We start from the raw sequence: 17,935 nt of genomic DNA, 5'->3' as shown, positions 1-17,935 counted from the left end.
ACAAGCTCTTTAGCGCTTATGAAACGCTTGGCTTTTAAAAAGCATTCTGGGGACAAATTGAGCTGGTTGAAAACGGAAGTGATGGTAAGTGGCAGGCGCCAGTCTGTGCAGTACAAAGGGATGTGGGGTAGAGGGGGGTCGCTAGAATGAGCTGGTGCTGAATTTCAGCTTTGGGAATTGGCAGGTGACCTCTGTGTAAAATGAGGCTAATTGAATCGCTCCCTGTCAACAGCCCGGCTGATTTCTGTACTTGTAGAACCACTGACTAGCTGAAGTCCTGTATAGAATGCTGAGCAGAAATCTTTGTCCTAGGAAGTTATGAAGTGACAAACGTTGTAAAGATAACACAGATTTGCTTGGTTTGCTTTTCATTTGGAATTCTGGTATATTTATTAGTCAACCTGAAATCTAGTAAACTTCACAAAATGACATAAAACTAGTTTCAAGTGTTACATCTGCCCTTGGCTCCCTCCATCTCCCCTTCATTGGTAAACCCACCTAAACTGGCAATCACACATTTTCAAAATAATATATTTCTCTCTCTTCTGTTGGAGTGGGAAAGGTGACTCCCACTATAGAGGGGAAAGTGATGAGGCATAGTGCAGTCAGATACCCAAAATAAACAAAGTGAAAGAGTAAGGAAACCATTTCTCTCTATTTTTTTCATTATAAGGATCTCAGGTATAATAAGTAAAAGAATTTCAGGCAGCAATGTGTGCATGTTTTTAAGTTGATGGTCTCACTTTAAGTCTTGGTGTAAATCAGACAAAGTTTCCTTAAATACGGTGAACTTTTCCATTTTGTTTATTACAGTGTATTTAATAAAGGTAGTTTCAAAATAGTTTGAACATGTCAGCATAGATTTTAAAATACCTACTTTTAAAACACATTTTAAGAAGAGGTTATTTGTTTTGATGTGCACACTTATTTAATTTTAATATGGAAAACATATCCTTTTGTATAATATTACAGTGTCTATTTTCAAAGCTAGACAGAAGCAGATTGCTTTCTATATAGAAGGCAGACATGAAGTACTTTTATCCATTCAACCATTCATAACTTATTGTACGGGAAATAATGGAAACGTACCTAGATCACTGCATCCATTGTTCATAGTTTTGTGCCCAGACTAGCATATTTATTTAATCTGTTTGAAGTATCCCAGTGTGCAGTATTTTGTGTCTGCAACATTATTTCACAACATTAGTATGTTGCCTAAAGGACTACTAATTTAAATAAATTGGCTCTCATGTCTGATATACTGTTTTTACTAAGAACTGGCATGAAAATCTTAATCAGTTATATTTAGTAACTGTAACATATAACTTCATTTGAAAAAGAAATAGATACTGAGGAGTTTTTCTTTGTAGTGTCCTCAAATGTAGATCTCTTTCATTTCCATGGTTTATCAGAACCCCAGTTTGTTGTTCAGGAGATGCTGCAAAGGTCATCTGTTTTCCCAGGCTTTGTGGGGAGAGAAGAGCTTGAGGGAGTGGTATGGTTGAAGAAAGGTGGTTTTGTTGCTGTAGCTTACATCTTTTTGGTAAAGAGTAATTTATAAATTATTTGTACTGAGGGAAATTTCCCACCCTACAAACACCTACATGGCATAACGTTATTCGCATAAGTAGTCTCATTATACACAATTTTATTTGCATGAGTAAAGTTACTCTTTATTGTAATTATATGTAGGATTGAGGCCTTTGTTTTTATCTTTTAAAAGATTGCACAAGCATCTCGAGCTACTAGGTAGAATATTTCAATATGTATGACTAAATTAAATATCTCTTCTTCTGTTATCATAAAGTTAGTGTACAAATATATGAAGCTGATGGCTGTAAACATGCTGAAAGCACACTAGCAGCAGTGACTACAGAGTCAACATCTTGCAGTTGATTATACAATAATTCTAAGCTCCGTTCAATTAAGAAAGAAATGAAGAAGTGATAATAAAGGCTAATCTAGCAAAGAACAATTCAACCTTTTATGGAGTAAGTGTCCCCTCAACTCCTTATTTTCTGTATATTTTTATTCTGAACTATTTTATGCTCAAGAGTTTGAAAGAATTTTTTTGTTTTGTTTTGTTTTTGTTAAGAGCATGTTTTCCTGTTACCTTATCACATGCTTGTTATTTTTGGAAGAGTATAGCACTGTAACTGGTTTAAATTTTAAGCATTTGCTTACTTTTTGATATTACAGGAAATTGTAACTTGCTTGTCAAGGTTAAGAAGGAAATTTCACGGAAGTGACTGTTCTACTGAAACATCACACTGTTCTCAAGTACTTTTGTGCCTGTAAAGTAGGTACTTACTACCTACCAGGCAAGTACTATGTTTTATGTAATCTGTTCCAAATTTGTACCATGAGGCATTAGACTGGGATCCAGGAGGTGCAATTTAAATTAATGTAATTTATTCATTTTTGGTTGCCATATTAGACTGTAAAACTTTGCTCTCCCTCTTTTATGGTGATCATAAACTCACTCTAGCTATAGAGTTGCTCACATATGTCTCTCCTAGATTAGGCCACAATCCTGCAGGAAAGTCTCTGCAGACAGACCCTGTGCCTGTACAGAGTCTCACTGAAGTCAGTGCAGCATTGCATGAATGCAGAGGTTCACTTGTGTTGGGTATCGCTGCAAGACTGGTACCTTTGCCCCTGATCCTGTAAAGATTTATGCATGTTTAACTTTATGCAATATAAGTAGCACTATTAAAATAAATGAAACCTCTCACAGTGCATGAAGTTAAGCATATGCTTGTAGGATTAGGCCCATAAAGGTTATGGATTGTGTGCATGTATAATGATAGTAACTGAAATATAAAGATTAAGGTGCTTTTACTTTGTAAGAGAATATGGTTATATTAGCAACTAATAATGTGAATGACATGGGTGGTGAAGGGAAGGAAAAAGATTGTTGTCAAAAGTGTATTGTTCTGCGTTGGCCACAAAAAGTGCTATTGCATGAGTTTCAAAGTAGCAGCCATCTTAGTCTGTATCTGCAGAAAGAACAGGAGTACTTGTGGCACCTTAGAGACTAACAAATTTATTTGCGCATAAGCTTTTGTGGGCTACAGCCCACTTCATCGGATGCATAAATTTGTTAGTCTCTAGGGTGCCTCATGTACTCCTGTTTTTATTGCATGAGTATCATCCTGAGATAGTTATATGGAGGAGGGAACATGTTGACCTTTTATCAACACTTTCTCAGCAGGGTGCAATGGTACATGTCAATTGGCAGCATGAACTCAAACATCTCTGAATCTGTTAAGAACTGCTCTGAAGCTGACTAAATTGAATCCCCTTGAATGTATGTGATTCATAGCTAGAACCACTAAAACAAAATTCTTCGGGATTTTTCATGTTGGGTTATTTGTTCTTCATCTGAGGTGGAGTAAAATTGTCAAAGTAGTGATATAATTGAAAAGGAGTGAGAATTACCAGAAAATGTCAGCACTTAACTTTTAGAATATCTCTGCCATAAGACTGAGAAAATATTGGAAAATAAAAGTTTTGTTGTCTGTGACACAGAACTTGGATTATCATCCTTTTGGGGTTTAGCTGACCACAATAGAATGCTTCTTCAGGCTGAGATTTAAGGGAAAGCATGTAGCAAAATACAGCAAGACTATACTTCTTAGTTATTCTAATCTACCTAATCAGGAAATATCTTCACAATTTTCTTCTAAATTTTTTCTTAATGTTTTGGCAGTCATTAAGGAAGTAAGAATATCTTATTTTGTGCCACACACTGATAAATACAATGGGGGGGGGGAAGCTAAATTTTATACAAGTTTTCTAATTATCTGAAAGTATTTGTTTCTGTTAGTATCTAATGTGTTGTGGTAGTGTGCTGTTGTACCAAGCTTCTTTGATTGAGACAATTCATATATTATTGCTAATAAAAATGCAGCTCATTGGTGGGGTAGTCATAGAATGTATTGTCATTTTACAAGCTTTCAATCCTCAAATGAATACATTATTTAGTTCTCTGACATGAAGACATGGATTTTTATGAGGTATAACCATTAATATTTTAGCATCAAACACTGGCTGGCTCGTCTACTTTCTCTGTGAATGCTATAGGCATCAGTAGACTGATGGGCGCAACTATTGGGACCCAGTCTTGTCTCTTTCCAGGACCACAGCGTTGACATTCCTCAAGCTCATGTGATAGGCTGTGGATGAATATTCCAGACAGCTCAGCAGTCATGATGTGTGCCTTGGGTGTTTCAAAGTGGTCTTTGTGTGGCTACTACACTGCCTCATGTTGGATTAATTCTGCTTCTGGGATGAGTAATCTGGGTGAGTGATATATGTGAGCCCTCAACTGGCCAGAATATGGGTACAGCTAAAGCTACAGGAGTGTTAATTTGTGTCTGTTGTTGTTAAAAAGTGAAGAGAGACAGATTTCGGCCTTTGTATGTCATAAAACTTTATTCACAGAGCCTTATAAATATAACCAGTTACAGCTTTGCAATATTACTGAATTTTCAAAATAAAGAATGTTGTAATTTTACAAACAGACCATTTAGTAACAGAAAAATGGAAACAAAATAAAACAAAGGTAGAGATGTATTGCAGCCAGAATAATGCACCCATATACACTTTGATGTAGACATTTGCTGTTAGCAACAGGCATCTGAGTAGTAACAGACTGGACCTGGACACTTCTCATGAATTCCTGAACCCAGGTACCCCACTTGCCATGGACATATGATAAACATAATTAGCTGCAGAAAGTTACCTGCTTACGGTCTTCTTGGCTATCTTTGGTCAGGGGGCACCTAATATGGCCCTAACATAGTTAGCCACCATTCTCCAATCCAGGACCTGAATGAGGAAAAGGGGCTTTTATCTAAGGAAAAATTTAATATTAAAAAGTGCTTTAGCTTGTCTGCAAGGGTTTTCAAAGAGCCCCAGAAAACACATGAGGTTTATTTGTTCCACTCTGCATAAGCCATCCTAAAGTAAACAAGAGTTTGACAGTAATCAAAGAAATCCCTTCCTGGGGTGAGAGTGAAGAAAGTGAGGTTAGTAGAGAGATAGACAGAGAATTGCTTCTTTGTTTTATCTTTTAATTGCAGTGAAGGACATATACTCAGAATCAAGAGGATTTTCCCCTCTGCGAACAAAACTCATAGCCTTCTGCTGAGCATGCAAGCAGGAGGGATGCCTATGTTTGATACACATTAGGGCAGTGGTCCCCAAACTTTTGAGGGTTGTGCAGCCCCTTACCCCTGTCTGCAACCTCCTTCCCAAGCTGGGAGCGGGGCCATGGCTTGGCTTGGGGTGGTGTGGGGGGGAGGGAGCGTACACAGGGTAAGGGGGCCGAGGCTGGGGCTACAGCTGTGAGTGAGTCTGAGGCCTGCTCGGGGCAAGGGTAGGAACAGAGCCGCAGCCAGGCTGTGGTGGGGGCCAGCAGCTGGGCCCGGGGCCAGCAGCTGGGCCCATGGCCAGGTGCGGCTCCCTTCCCTGCCTTGTCTCTAGCCTCAGAGTCATGGCCATTGCCGAGGCTGGGGACGGGGCCATGTGCTTGTGGGGCCGTGAGCTGGGAACATGGCTGGAGGGTGGACCGGAGCACAGCTGGGGGTGGGGAGGGGCTGGGTAGTTCTTCCTCCCCACCCCTGGGGAGCTGGCCCAGGCCCCCCACTCCCTTCAGGTGTTCCTCCATGCCCCCCTAGGGGGGCATGCCCTACACTTTGGGAACCTCTGCATTAGGATATACCTACACACCTTATCTTGTTCTATAGACAAAGGAATGGATATTCCACTCACCTACACATCTGTATTCTCTGGGACCTTTAAACAGAGGCAGGTAACAAAGCATTAAATCCCCAGTATGACAATTTCCTGCAATATCCTTGGAAGGCCTTATTGTATTAAGGTGGGCCAGGACTGTATGTATTTCCCTAGGGGCAAGATGTGAGAGCTGGGACGTGTAAAGGAGTTTAGGAGACTATATTGAGTTGTTCCAGATAAGTATGAACTTTCTAGAACAGTAAATGGATTTCCTGGGGAATTCCAAGGAAGTAGCTAATGCAAATTCCACGTCTCTGATTATGCAAAAACCAAGCCTTTTGAAGCTATGCCTTGAGGAGAGGCCAACTGCCTGCTCATTCCCTATTATGGAAGGCAAGATCAAAGACCCAGGCTGTATAAAGATATGGCTGAGCTGCCCAAACTTAATTCTGGTTCCTGATCTAAAGATTTAATTTGAACTTTTAATCACAGGAAAAAACACGATTTTGGGGTTTAGAGATTGACATCTACCAGAATCCTATGTTGGAGTTGGAGGTGGTCTTTGGTAAGCTTTTTAGCATGTATGTAGGTTCATTTATTGTTTTTATATGCTTTCTCTGTAATGCTTTTATTTTAAGAATAAAGGTGCTAGATTGGAAGGAGTTGTGTGGTAACTTAACTGCTGGCAATACATAGGGTTGCCAGGCATCTGGCTTTCGACTGGAACAGTTGAAAAGGGTCCCTGGTGGCTCGAGTCAGCACTGCTGACCAGGCTGCTAAAAGTCTGGCCGGTGGCCCAGCAGGGCCAAGGCAGGCTCCTTGCCTGCCCTGGCTCCATGTGGCTCCCAGAAGCGACTGACATGTCTGGCTCCTAGGTTCAGGGGCGGCCATGGGGGCTCCGCATGCTACCCCTACCCTGACCGCCAGCTTCACAGCTTCCATTGGCTGGCAGCATTCAGAGCCTCTGGTGCTTCCGCCTAGGAGCCGGACATCCAGGAAGCTTCCAGGAGCTGCCTGAGGTAAGCACCACCTGGCCGAATCCATACCCCTAATATCCTGCCCCAGCCTTGAGCCCCCTCCCGCATTCCAAATTCACTGGCCCCAGCTGGAGCCCCCTCCTGCACTCCAAGCCCCCTTATCCCCAGCACCCACCCCAGAGCCTGTGCCCACAGCCAGAGCCCTCGTCTTCTCCCACACCCTTGCCTCAGCCCCCTGAACCCCTCATTTCTGGCTCACCCGGAGCCTGCACCCCCAGCCAGAGCCCTCGCCCCCTCCTGCATCCCAACCCCCTGCCCCAGCCTGGTGAAAGTGAGTGAGAGTGGGGGAAAGCGAGCAACAGAGAAAGGGGAGATGGAGTGAGTGGGGGGTGGAGCCTTGCAGAAGGGGTGGGGCCTCGGGGCTAGGGTGAGGGAAGGGTGTTCAGTTTTGTGTGATTACAAAGTTGGCAATGCTAGCCAGGGCCGCCAGGGGAGGGGGGGCGCAAGTGGGGCAATTTGCCCCAGGCCCTGGGCCCCGTAGGGGCCCTATGAGCCCTGGCGTGGCGGCGGTCCGGTCTTCGGCAGCATTTCGGTGGCAGGGGGCCCTTCAGTGCTGCTGAGTGACTGAAGGGTCCCCCACTGCCGAAATGCCACCGAAGACCCGGACTGCTGCCGGGTAGTACAAGCGCCGCAGCTCCCCTGCTTTGCCCCAGGGCCCCTGAATCCTCTGGGCGGCCCTGACCCTAGGAATACACTGGTCATAGCCCAGAGAGAAAGCAAAGCACATGCCGCCTTTTAGGCAGACTGGTTTGCTGGGGATATTGCAGTGTAAGGGAGGGAGCTCTGCAGCCTTAAAACCCCTGGTCAGAAGGGAATGAGATGTACGTCTCCACCCACCTGAGGTGACGTCTGGGAGCTGGAAACCTTTAAGGGGATGTGTTCCCGCTCCATGGTCGTGTAAAGGCAGGTACAGTTATCCTGAAATTGTGATGCCCTAAATGAACTTTCAGATCTAACTTGAGCCTTTCATTCAGAATCTCTCACTCTCTTCTGTGTACCTCCTGAATAAACAACCTACCTAGCCTTTTTTTTCCCCTCTGCTGCATGAAGTACTCCATAACATATAGGACCTTTTTTCCCCTCATACAAAAGAGATACCTAATTGAAACTGAACTGCCTATATAATTTCAAATAGAAAATATTCTTTTTAGAGACAAATCAACAGTATACTTATCTGATACAGAAGAAGAAAGTGGAGAGATATCTGAGCCATGGATCATTTTTCCAAGAGCAACATAGGCAGAGCTTCAGTACATAGTATAATGATATTATTGCAGGTAAATAACATTACAAGTAGTTTACAAATAACAAAACTTGATTATAAAACTATTAGATAGATTTGAAGTATACAAAGAACAAGATCCAGTTAAATTTTGAAGCAAGCAGATAAATATGATATTTTTTTAATTGGTCTTTAAAAATTTTTTTAGTAGCTTTGAGAGATTTCTAAAGATTTGAAAGTGTTCAGCTTTAATAAAAAAAGATTGAAAGGCAAAGCCAGAAACTATAAGGCAATGTGTGCAACAGTAGCTTTTTGGGGAAATTATTTTAAGGAATGTGATGAGGGAACAACTGGAAAAGACCAGTTAGATTAATAGGAGTCAGTCTGGATTAGGCAAAGGAAATAGTGGGGTAAGTAACTTTTGTGGTGGGGTATTGTATCCCTGCCATTCTAAGCAAGGGAAATTTGGAGGGTGTAGCATAGTTATCTTCTGAAAGCATTTGACATGGTTCCATATTAGAAATTATTAAAGGATACAAAAAGGAAAGTCACATAGAGTGAGAGGTAGAATGAGGTGAGAACTGGTTTATCAGCAGAACCACTGAAACTTTTGCAGGCTTGAAAGGGGTTACAAATGGAGTATTCCGTGGTTGTTTTAGGAACTCTGTATATTTATATATAATTAGGGCTGTCAAGTAATTAAAAAAAATTAATCGTGATGAATCGCACTGTTAAACAATAATAGAATACCTTTTATTTAAATATTTTTGGATGTTTTCCACATTTTCAAATATATTGATTTCAGTTATAACACAGAATATAAAGTGTACAGTGCTTACTTTATATTTATTTTGTTTACAAATATTTGCACTGCAAAAAACAAATGGTATTTTTCAATTCACCTAATGCAAGTACTGTAGTGTAATCTCTTTATCATGAAAGTTGAACTTACAAATGTAGAATTATGTACAAAAAATACTTGCATTCAAAAATGAAACATGTAAAACTTTAGAGCCTACAAGTCCACTCAGTTCTATTTCTTGTTCAGCCAGTTGCTCAGACAAACCAGTTCGTTTATATTTGCAGGAGATAATGCTGCCCACTTGTTCACAATGTCATCTGAAAGTGTCACAATGTCACCTGTTGTAACCAGCGTTGCAATAAATTTACATGCCAGATACGTTAAAGATTCACATCTCTTCATGCTTCAACCACCATTCCAGAGGACATGAGAACCTGTCATCAGCATGGATGCATGATAACAACCCAAAGCAGCGCAGACCGACGCATGTTCATTTTTATCATTTGAGTCAGATGCCAACAGCAGAAGGTTGATTGTCTTTTTTGGTGGTTCGGGTTCTGTAGTTTCCGCATTGTAGTGTTGCTCTTCTAAGACTTCTGAAAGCATGCTCCACACCTCATCCCTCTCAGATTTTGAAAGGCACTCAGATTCTTAAACCTTGGGGTCAAGTGCTGTAGCTATCTTTAGAAATCTCACATTGGTACCTTCTTTGCATTTTGTCAAATTTGCAGTGAAAGTGTGCTTAAAATGAACATGTGCTGATTCATCATCTGAGACTATTATAACATGAAATATATGGCAGAATGCAGGTAAAATAGAGCCGGAGACATACAATTCTCCCCCAAGGAGTTCAGTCACAAATTTAATTAATGCATTTTTTTTCTAACGAGCGTCAGCAGCAGGAAGCAGGTCATCTGGAATGGTGGTCGAAGTATGAAGGGGCATACAAATGTTTAGCATATCTGGCACATAAATACTTTGCAATACAGGCTACAAAAGTCCCATGCAAGCGCCTGTTCTCGCTTTCTGGTGACATTGTAAATAAGAAGTGGGAAGTATTATCTCCTGTAAATGTAAACAAATGTGTTTGTCTTAGTAATTGGCTGAACGAGAAGTAGGACTGAGTGGACTTGTAGACTGTAAAGTTTTGCATTTTTTTGTTTTTTGAGTGCAGTTATGTAACAAAAAATCTACATTTCTTAGTTGCACTTCCATGATACAGAGATTGCACTATAGTACTTGTATGAGGTGAATTGAAATACTGTTTCTTTTATCATTTTTACAGTGCAAATATTTGTAATAAAAAATTAATACAAAGAGAGTAGTGTAGACTTTGTATTCTGTGTTGTAATTGAAATCAATATATTTGAAAATGTAGAAAAACTTCCAAAATATTTAATAAATTTCAATTGGTATTCTATTGTTTAACAATGCAACTAAAACGGATTAATCAAGATTCATTTTTTAATCGCAATTAATTTTTTTGCGTTAATCGCATGAGTTAACTGTGATTGATCGACAGCCCTAATAATAATAATTTCAGTGTGAGTCAATTTGAGAACAGAATCTCAGAGCTCGATGCAGACTTCTATTGCTTGTTCTGTGACTGTTTCCTTTACTGAAATCCCATTAACCCTGCTGGGAATTCCATGTTCTTAATATTAAAGAGATCAAGGCTATGGAGAACTTCACAGAGAATTTTGCCTATAGTTTCCGTATGATGATGAAGTTAGAAGTAGAGTATATAATGAGGGGCAATGCAACCAGATTAAAAAAGACTGGCATTACTTAGGAGACTTGCTCATGTGATGCTAAATGCAATTAAGTGTAGAAAGGTTCCTCATCCCCAGTATATAATAATAATCATAAACCTATCACCCAGATGGAAGATGATCTGGAGATTATCTCAGAAAAATGGTGGAACTAAGGGCAGTCACTATAAAGACAAACAATATACAAGATTTTATTGGTGATCTGATAGATTGTAAAACTGTCACTATATGAGTCATTGGTTAGACTCCCATCTGTGGTACTGCATGCAGTAGTGGTCACTGAACCATATCAGGGAAGTTATTTCCTTGAAGACAGTGCATTTAGATCAATAAAAATGTTTGAACAGCTTAATTTATAAAAGAAGATTAAAGGAGGTGTGTTTGCAGTTGCTGGAAAAGTGGCAGCTGAGGTGACTTAGTACATCACTTAATAGATGAGCAAGTGACTTCTAGATTTATTTTTAGAGAAGGAAAAAAATTAAGGGGTAAGTGCGTGTGGGGGGGAGAAAGATGAAGTTAAGCTTAAGAGTGAAAGATTGGAATATTAGGCTATGTGATCCTTCCTGGTTTTTGTGAGAATATGATTATTTGACCTTATGTCCTCTAAAATGTGAATGATACCTGGATATGTTTTCTTGCATGAGTTCTAATATGTTTCTGTGTTACTTTGAAAAATCAATAATAATTCTGAAAAATCTTAGCAAAAATGGAGTAAAGAGGGAAGGAATGTTCATCACAGAATGTTAAGTTACTTGTTGTCACATAGTGTGAGCAACCTCTAATGTCAATTTTTTGTCACCTAGTTGACACTGGACATATATTGGTGTTGGAATGATGTAATGCTGCCTTTTTCTGGCCTTATTAAAATCTGGAGGATCCAAGTATAGAATCACAGAAATATAGGGCTGGAAGCAGCCTCAATAAGTCATCTATTCCTGCCCCCAATGCCAAGGAGGGATCAAATACACCTAGACCATCCCTGACTCATAGACTTTAAGACCAGAAGAGACTATTATGATCATCTAGTCTAACCTCCTGCACAACGCAGGCCACAGAATCTCACCCACCCACTCCTGTAACAAACCCCTAACCTATGTCTGAGTTACTGAAGGCCTCAAATAGTTGTTTAAAGATTTCAAGGTGCAGAGAATCCTCCAGCAAGTGACCCATGCTCCACACTGCAGAGGAAGGCGAAAAACCTCCAGGACCTTTGCCAGTCTGTCCTGGAGGAAAATTCCTTCCTGACCCCAAATATGGTGATCAGTTAAACCCTGAGCATCTGGGCAAAACTCACCAGCCAGCACGCAGGAAAGAATACTCTGTAGTAACTCAGATCCCACCCCATCTAACATCCCATCACAGACTATTGGGCATATTTATCTGCTAATAATCAAAGATGAATTAAGGGCCAAAATTAAGGTATCCCATCATACCATCCCCTCCATAAACTTATCAAGCTTAGTCTTGAAACCAGATCTGTCTTTTGCCCCCACTACTCCCCTTGGAAGGCAGTTCCAGAACTTCAGTCCTCTAATGGTTGGAAACCTTCATCTAATTTCAAGTCTAAACTTCCTAGAGTCCAGTTTATATCCATTGGTTCTTGTGTCCACATTGGTACTAAGCTTAAATAATTCCTCTCCCTCCCTGATATTTATCCCTCTGATATATTTATAAAGAGCAGTCATATCTCCCCTCAGCCTTCTTTTGGTTAGGCTAAACAAGCCAAGCACTTTGAGTCTCCTTTCATAAGACAGGTTTTCCATTCCTCGGATCATCCTAGTAGCCCTTCTCTGCATCTGTTCCAGTTTGACTTCATCCTTCTTAAACATGGGAGACCAGAACTACACACAGTATTCCAGATGAGGCCTCACCAGTGCCACGTATAACAGTACTAACACCTCCTTATCTTTACTGGAAATACCTCTCCTGACTCATCCCAAGACAGATGTTTGTCTAACTTATTTCATAAACCTCAAAGGAAAGGCATTCCACAACCTCCCTGGGAACCCTATTCCAGTGCTTAACTATCCTTACAGTTAGAAAGTTTTTCCTAATATCTAACCTAAATCATCTTTGGTGTAGATTCAACTGATTACTTCTTGTCCTACCTTCAGTGGAGAACAACTGATCTCTTTATAGCAACCCTTAACATATTTGAAGACTGGTATCAGGTCCCTTTTCAGTCTTCTTTTTTCAAGACTAAACATACCTATTTTTTTAACTTTTCCTCATAGGGTCATATTTTCTAAACCTTTTATCATTTCTGTAGCTCTCCTTTGGATGCTTTCCAGTTCTTCCACATTGTGACATTTCCCAGGGTACAATCTGGACTGATGGATGGCTCTGTCTCCTCAATTCTGCAAACTGGGGTGTCTTTTACACTGCTTTGCTCTGAGAGCAACTGCTCCTGGTCATCTCACACACAGCCCTCCAGCATGTAAATCTCTCCCAGCTATATTGTATGAGTGCTATAGTCATGAATTACACTGCATGTCAACTCCAAAAAACTCCCTGTCCTAGACTTTCCCACAGAAATGTGCATCTTACACTGCTCAGCACCCTCCTGGGCAATCCAAGCTTATATAAAGTCTGTCATTTCATTAATAGAAAATGATATGCGCAAATCATGTTATCCCAAATGAAGTTTTCCAAACACTTCAATCCAAACACACACTGGTTTAGATAAAACAATAAAACAAGTTTATTAACTACAGAAAGACAGATTTTAAGTGATTACAAGTAATGAGACGTAAAAATCAGAATTAGTTACAAGAAAATAAAAGATAAAACAAAATTAATATCTAATTTAACAAGCTAAATAAATTCAAAGCAAAGGCTTCTCTCACCACATGCTCTAGCAGGCTTACCAACTGGAATCCTTTCAGCCAGAACTCCTCCCCAAGTTCAGTATTAATTTCATTGCCCTTCAGGTGCTGGTGTTTCTGTGAGCAGAGAGAAAGGGAAGAGTAACTTGGGGCATCTGTTCCGCATTTTCATACTTTGAGAATCATCTCCAGCTGAGGTTCAGGAGACAGAAGGCCTGGGGCATGGTAACCTCAAGCTGTTTCTTTGTCAAAGTGTAGATTTCTCTCACACCCTTTTTCCTGTCTAAGAATGGCCACTTAACCAGGTTATAGTCCATTTGATTTTGTTGACACCTGGGTGAGGCATCAGTTTGCCTTTTGTCTTTGAGGAACTAGTTTGTGTTCGCTTTTCCAAACTTGGAACATATCTCAGTAATGTTGTACAGTAGAATCTTATAACTTTACATATGGTGTTGCCACACATATTTTGCCAGGATAATGATAGGCACAAGGCATCTTTGTATAGAATTTATCATAGTCTTGTAAAAGGGGTGAACATAAGGGTACAGACTGTCACACGTTTTTCTTGAAGTGTGGTGCCCATAAATGAACGTAATACTACAGTTGAGGCCTCATCAGAGCTGAGTAGAGTGGGGTAATTACCTCCTATGTTTTACACCCAACACTCCTGTTAATATACCCCACCATTATATTAGCCTTTTCTGCAACTGTGTCATATCGTTGGCGCATATTCAATTTATGATCCACTATTTTCCTTCCTAAGTGTACTACTTTGCACTTGTCTTTTTTGAATTTCATTTGTTGAATTCATATCAATTCTTCAGTGTGTCAAGCTCATTTTGAATTTTAATCCTGTCCTCCAAAGTTCTTCCCACTTCTCTGAGCTTGGTGTCATCCACAAATTTTATAAACATACTCCCCACTCCATTACCCCAGCCATTAATTAAAACATTGGATAGTACCAGACATAGGACTGATCCTTGTGGAATCCTACAAGATATGCCTTCCCTATTTGACATCAAACCACTGATTACTCTTTGAGTATGGTCTTTCAACACTTTTGCACCCACCTTGTATTAATTTCATCTAGATCACATTTCCCTAGTTTGCTTATGAGAATGTTATGTAGGACTGCATCAAACGCCTCACTATAATCAGTGTCATGTCTATAGCTTCCCCCTATCCACTAGGCCAATAATCAAGTCAAAGAAGAAAATGAGGTTGGTTTGTCATGATTTGTTCTTGACAAATCCATGTTTGCTATTACTTATATCCTGTTATCCTCTAGGTGCTTACAAACAGATTGCAGTTTTAATGTAGCTGTGTTGGTTCCAAGGTAATTAGAGAGACCTGAAGAAGTGCTTTCTGTAGCATGAAAGCTTGTCTCTTTCATCAACAGAATTTAGTTCAATAAAAGATATCACCTCACCCACCTTGTGTCTCTCCAAACTGATTGTTTAATTTATTCCAGTACCTTTCCAGTTAGGCTGAGTGGTCTATAATTCTCCAGGGCCTCTTTGTTGTCTTTTTTAAAGATGGGTACTCTGCCCTTCTTCGATCTGCTGCGACTCCTTTTGTCCTTTATGAGTTCTTGAAGATAATGGCTAACTGTTCAGAGATTGCTTGTATATTTTAAGTTAATTTCCCTCCCCTCCCCAGTTGTTATCCTTAAGTGTAGGTGTGTTTACTTTAGCTATTACATCCACCATTTCCAAACATCTGAGTACAACTTTGAGTCTGTCAGACTCAGATGATGTTATATTTTTGCATCCTTGTATTTCAGGGTAACTGATGGTTTAGTGTTCGCAGTAGAGCTGCAGAGTTACAAACACCTCAGGAATGGAGGTTGTTCGTAACTCTCTGAAATGTTCCTAACTCTGAACAAAACATTATGGTTGTTGTTTCAAAAGTCTACAACTGAACATTGACTTTATACAGCTTTGAAACTTTACTATGCAGAAGAAAAATGCTGCTTTCCCTTTATTTTTTTTTAAGTAGTTTACGTTTAACACAGTAATGTACTGTAGTTGCTTGTTTTGGTCTCTGCTGCTGCCTGATTGGGTACTTCTGTTCCAAATGAGGTGTGTGGTTGACTGGTAAGTTTGTAACTCTGCTGTTCGTAACTCTGAGGTTCTACTGTATGTTGTGTTCCAGGGAACTGTACTAGTCCCTGAAAGAAATCTGGGTATTGTACAACTAATCCTTCTTTGAAAATGGGGCCTTAGTATGTTTTGTTCCCATTCTTCATACTTGGTTGAGCTCAGTGAAAACTTCTTTGTCTAGTAGTAGTAGTAGTAGTATAGTATAATGAAAAGTCAGAATCTGATTTTTTTCCCCGTGGCTGCTATGAGAATGACTTGTGCTCACCTACAGGTTCTATCCTGGAGCTGCTGTATATGCTCTTAGAATAACATAAGACTGCCTTCTTGTTTTGACTGAACCCAGAATCTGCCTTAAGGTATGTTCTGATAAAATATTTCCTCCAGTCTCAGCATCAAGCTTAAATTTTATACGTATATTCCTTGTATAGAGAGTTGAATATCAAGCTTCTGTGGGGGTAGCTGCATGAGTATTGTCATTCCATGATACTGTCTCTCCAAGGAGTGTAAACTGTCTGTTTCAGCCAGAGATTTGTACCCTTTCCTTTGAGGTGGCTTTGCTGCTCTGCTCATGTGTGCAGAGTGAACTCAATTTCACTGTCACATTTGGCCATGAACAGGACATGTTTACTGTACTTTTTACCACTTTGTGAGAGTAGGTTTTTTGTATGATGTGTATGCACAGTTGACTAATGCAGGTGCTCATGTGGTAAGGTCTGAATAGCCAATGTAGACTTTTCAGGGTTTTGCCCAGACATGTTATCCATTTGCCTTGTTCAGATCCTGCAAATGTCTAGGACATTTGGTTCCTTTCATAGCTTTTCTCTCAGCTTTTTTCTAGCATATCATTTTCAGTCCTACCAAACTCACAAGTTTGTGCTTTCTGACTCAGTTCTGTTATAGTCTTATCTACATGCTTCCAGGTGAGGATGAAAATAGATTTGCTGCCTCCCAAAACAATATGCTTCTTAGGGTTAAAATTATGTATAAACCTTCTGCCTTTCTTCTGTATGTTGAACATTTCAAGAGCTTCCTCACTGAGTGCATGAAGCAGGTTTGTTACCTTTAAAGCCTCTTGTTGTTGTTTTTTTTCTGCTGGAGAAGCTTTCCTAAAGATTAGGAAGCATTACTTCCATGACCTCTAGTTCTGTGTCAAATTGCTATCTACCGCTAAAGGTGTTGAAAGTTTGCACAGATCCATGCATATACCACTAACTAACTCGGGTATGAATTTTAATTTGTAGTACTTTTCTTTCCTTTGTTGTTTTACATTCATTTCTCATCTGCGCTTTCTGTTTCCCTGAATCTCTGCACCGTCTGTTGGTTCCTTGCAATTCTGTGTGCTTCCTCACTTTTGGATGAGAGGAAAACTTGCATTTCTTGCACCAAGCAAAATTTATCCTCTTCTGACAACATGCCGCTGTCTGTTACACAGGTTTGTGGTTGTGGGCTGCTGACTGTGAATGTGCTGCAGTTACTGAAACTCAGGAGTTGTGAAAGGATCACTAAGGACAGTTCACTGCTGAGTTTATTAAAATATAGTACTTAATAACAGTAAATAACATGAATGTTCTGCCACTTACTTGGATATGAACCCTTCCTTTGTGTGTGCCTGCATTTAGAGGCCTTTCTGTTAGTGACTGACTCCCTGGATAGCTTGTGCAAGTGTAATTTTAAATACATGACATACAATATACTACCATTTGTAAATTGGCACAGTAATTTTAACATTCCCCAATCTCATTCCTGTATTCACATCGCTCTTGTTCCTTTTTAAAGTGCACATTCCCTCTTTAATATGTGCATATAATCTTAAAATATGTTCAGTTTGTCCTCTTTTTTTTTAAGGTTTTAAATGGGTTTGTCTTAAAAATGAAATTATTTTCATCTCTAGGAAGAAATTTCCACAATAATCACATCAATTTCCAAATTACGGGGAAGATGCAGCTGTGACTGGGACGGCCACTTGGTCCAGTCCTAAAAATATTAAAAATAGTTTCTCCCAAATGTTCAAATTGTGCACCAGATCTTAGGAAACTTTGCACCCTAAAGAAATCTACACATATACAAACTCAGACTGCTTGGTTAAGTAATGCTAAAATATTAAACGTACAGGATTGGGTTTTTTTGTGTTTATGTAATCAACTGGTGAGTAAGTACTGACCCATGGAGTGCTGACCCACAGAGGATCTGAGTTGCTGTGGCCCCTACCTAGACCTTAGCTCTTTAACTCAAGCAGTAACAACTCATGCTTTTAACTCTGGAGGTTGCTGGTAAGTCCCCAGTGTTTCAAGCAGGATGGTCACATGTTCAGGTGCACAGTGGCCATTTACGTGATGTGAGTGCAGCTGTCGCTAGTATAGTCTTCTCAATGTCCTTTTCCGCTAGGGAGGCTGTCGTTCTGAACAGAGCAATTTCTGAGGAAGAAGATTCTCT

The 17,935-nt window shown here is 40.1% G+C and overlaps 1 protein-coding gene across 4 annotated transcripts in view; it reads left to right on the top strand.

Annotated features, from left to right (window-relative positions):
• PRKD1 (protein kinase D1) overlaps positions 1-17,935 on the top strand; it is a 295,104-nt gene that overhangs the window by 2,700 nt on the left and 274,469 nt on the right. Inside the window, exon 1 of one of the 4 annotated variants that reach the window (XM_050953864.1) lies at positions 6,263-6,307. The exons of the other annotated variants lie outside the window; for them this stretch is intronic. The gene's annotated coding sequence lies outside the window, so the exon portion shown is untranslated. Of the gene's footprint in view, positions 1-6,262; positions 6,308-17,935 lie in introns of those variants that run through there. 4 annotated transcript variants of the gene reach the window in all.

This window comes from Gopherus flavomarginatus, chromosome 5 (genome assembly GCF_025201925.1).
Source record: "Gopherus flavomarginatus isolate rGopFla2 chromosome 5, rGopFla2.mat.asm, whole genome shotgun sequence".
In the NCBI taxonomy this organism is placed as follows: domain Eukaryota; kingdom Metazoa; phylum Chordata; order Testudines; family Testudinidae; genus Gopherus; species Gopherus flavomarginatus.
The sequence above is the reverse complement of the archived record's forward strand: the minus strand, read 5'-3'. Positions and strand labels throughout refer to the sequence as shown.